The following is a 3,845-nucleotide window of genomic DNA, read 5'->3' as shown; positions in this document are numbered from 1 at the left end:
AACATGATGGCATGATATAATTCAAATATATGATTTATATAGTAAGCAAGTAAGCAGATGGCAATCCATATATGATGTAAAAACTAAGCAATGCAAGACAACATGCATGACATGGGTAATATAACCCTGCCAAGTTTGAGCATAGACCTCAGGGGGAAAATAGGACTGGTCATCAGTCTCTGAATCCTCCTTTGAGGAGCTCTCTGTAACCAGCAAGATGTCTGCTTCAGCAGATAGCATTGTGTGCTCTGAATACCTTGTTTTCACTCCATATACTTCCATCATCGCTTCAAATGGCTGATGCACAGGAAGAGTAGTTGAATATACAAATGTTGTCGACAAATGGAACACGTAATACAAAAAAATGATAGCATGATATAATTCACATACATGATGATTGGCTAAACAGCATGGCATTGCATAATTCACATATATAATGCATTTGCAACAAGATAGCATTGTATAATTCACATATATAATGTCTTGCAACAAGATGGCAATGCATAATTCACATATATGGTAATTAGACACTGAATAGATGGCATTCACACAAAGCATGTCTAAACTAATCAAATGACATAGCAATGCGAGACACCATACGCACGATATGAGCAACATAACCCTGCCAAGTTAGAGCATACACCTCGGGGGGGGGGGATAGGACTGGTCATCTGACTCTGAATCCTCCTCTGAGGAGCTATATGTAACCAGCGAGATATGCGCTTCGTCAGATAGCATAGTCTGCTCTGAAGACCTTGTTTTCACTCCAGAATTTGCCATCACCGTGTCAAATGGCTGATGCACACGAAGAGCAGTTGAATGTAATAACATGTTTGACAAATGTAATATGTAACCAAAAAAAGGATGGTCTGATATAATTTACATATAAGATGACTGACTAAGCAGGATGGCATTGCAAAATTCACATATATGATGCCTGGCTAAACAAGATGGCGTTGCATAATTCACATAAATGATGAATAAACTAAACAGATGGCATTCACACAAAGGATGTCTAAACTAAGCAGATGACATATTTGATGTATAAAGTAAGCAATGCAAGACACCATATGCATGATATAACCAACATCAGCATGCCAAGTTAGAGCGAAGACCTCAGGGGGTAAATAGGAGTTGTCTTCTCCTTTTGAATCCCCCTCAGAACAGATATCTTCCTCTCGATTACAGTCCGAAATGCATGGAGGGGGGGCTGCCTTTGCGCCTACCATGGAGCGACGTCTGCATGAAATTTTATTGCCACGCAAGGCTCGTCTCTTTTGCTCTACATGTTCGGTTCCATTGTTTACAATAACTGTCATGCATAGGAATAAAACATAGTGAGATTATGTAAGGAGTGCATGAAGAAATCCAGAGTGATGGTAGCAACCTGTGGATAGACCCAAAACCAATAATAGCAGGCAGATAATGGCTTCAGTTAAAAAATACAGATAATGGCTTCTTTACTGTTTGTTTCCCACCCAACATGAAACTCATAGTAGACACCAGAGATTAACCAGATAGTAGATAGATACTATTGATAGTGGCCCCGATATGTACCCCACAACCATTTAAAAACTCAAGTTTGACCATTAGTTTGGAGCTGACTCAGAGTCTAATCGGTGAACAGGACGATAAAGTAGCATGTAATATTAAGCGATGCATAACGTAAGCAGACACGAAAGAGTGAGACCTCTCTTGCGGACCCGTGTTGTCCTCGAGGTCATCTGCTCGGTTGATGATGGTAGTGTAGTTTTCATGGCTGCCAGCGGCGGGGAAGAAGATCTGAGGCGGCGAAAGACAGTCTGGAGGCCGGATCCCTACTGTGTTGGACCCTTCTATCGTTGGAGCAGCTGAGCTGGGGTGGACGACGGCGCAGCAGGAGCGGGACAAACCACGCAAGGTTTTATTTGACAACTATCTATAAGAGAAGTAATTTTGTAAGGGCTCGTTTGAATTGGAGGATTCCAACAATGCAGGGATAGGAAATAGACAGGAATAGGATAGGAATGCACGTGCAAAATAGAGAATTTAAAAACACAGGATTTCTGCCAATCTGGGTGTTTGATTCACAACAATTGGAAGATCACAGGATGCAAAGAAGCATGGTGACATTAAGTCAAACCACAAGAAAATGTGCGGTTATAATGCTATTATGCTACTATCTCTTAGTCTTGTGCTTCATGAATAGGAATTTGAAAAGGAGGACAAGTGAAAATTAAAATTCCTATGTTTTTTCTTTCAGGGAGACACTAAAGGAAAAAATCCGTGTGCTCAGTGGACAATATATATAACATGTAGAGTAAAAAAGAGATGCAACAAGTGTAGAACCTCTTTGGCAAAGCCATGTCGATCTCAGCGTCATTGGGTTGGCTGGTGAGGATGCTCCGGCTGACTTGGCTGTCGGAGGAGGGGAAGAAGATCTTAGGCGTCTGGAGATGGAGCCCGAGGTACTGCTCCACTGTGATGGAGGGTTTCGTCGTTGGAGCAGCTCCAGTGAGTTGTACGACGCCGAGGCTGAAGCAGGACAAGAGAGACAACGAACAACGGTAACCTGAGTGGAATTCTAATAGCATCTCCAATACATGACATAAAATACATAACCACAAAGTGCTCGATGTAAAATACATCAGCCGCTCATCTTTGAACTTAACTGTCGAAACTGAATTTTGCTGTCGAAACTAAACGCACTAGAAAGGTGAGGCTACACGTCGGTCGACTGACTTTTTCATCTTTGGTCAGTCGATTTTGCAGCCGTTGGATACGAAATCAAGGGCCTGTGGTTCATCTTCAACCTCCACCCCCTGAGCCGGCCAAACAGCAGCCCCCCGCCGCCAGCGGCCGGCGGTGCGCCACCCCGTCCGCCCCAAAAACACTCCCCACCGCCGGTCCGCCGCCACCCCGTGCCGAGCTTTTTCTCCGGCGATCCCCACGCCACCGCCCCGCCAACGCCCCGCCACCGCCGGCCACCACCGCCCCCATCCTGAACCCTAAGATAGATAGTGGGGTATCTCTCCGGCGAGCCCCCCTCCCCGCTGCGGCTGGTTCTTCCTTCACCCCGGCGAGCCCCCCCACCACCTGAAAATCGACTGACCCAAAAGTCGATTCAGTCGACTGAAGTGTAGCTAAATCGGAGCAGCATCGCAAGCAAGAGCAAGAGCGAGAGCAGCAGCGCGAGAAAGAGCAATAGCAAGAGCAGACCAGGCAGGGGACCAAGAGCAAGAGCAGAGCAGCAGCGCGAGCGAGAGCTAAAGCAGCAGCAGGTCCAACTAATGTGGACGTCGCTGCCGAGGGGACGACGTCGTGGAGGAAGTGGCTGGCGACGCCGCCGTGGATGGAGCCGCGCCGTGTCGGCTCGGGACCGAGCGCCGGTAGCACCATGAGATCGAATCAAGAAGAAAATGCAGTGATTAGTGTACAACCTCTTTGGTGGCGCCGATTAGGCCGCAGCTTCATCCGAGGAAACGGTGATGATGATGCTCTTCCGGTGGTGCAGGTGAAGACGGCAGTGTGGGAATGGAGGTGGTGCGAAAGACGAGGGGAACGTCGGGGCAGCTCCTTGGAGATGGAGGACGGGGTGGCTGAACCGGCGGGACGATGAGATCGATAACGGATCCTCATCCGGTACGGTGGATGAGGGACGTCGAGGTGTTGCTGTGGACGACATCGTCGGGGAAGAGGCTCCGGCTGGGTGGCGGACGGAGCAGGGTGTGGGGTTTCATCACGGGTTTTCGCGGCCTTGGTGTACGAATGGGTGGGCGGATGGGATGGCAGTGGGGAACCATGGCTTAGAGACGCGCTTGTCCAAAATGTGGGGTAAGTTACGAAAGTACCCCCACCGATTTGAG

The sequence above is a fragment of the Triticum urartu genome, chromosome 3A (assembly GCF_056163025.1).
Source record: "Triticum urartu cultivar PI428250 chromosome 3A, HENAU_Tu73, whole genome shotgun sequence".
NCBI lineage: Eukaryota > Viridiplantae > Streptophyta > Magnoliopsida > Poales > Poaceae > Triticum > Triticum urartu.
Note: the sequence above shows the minus strand (reverse complement) of the source record.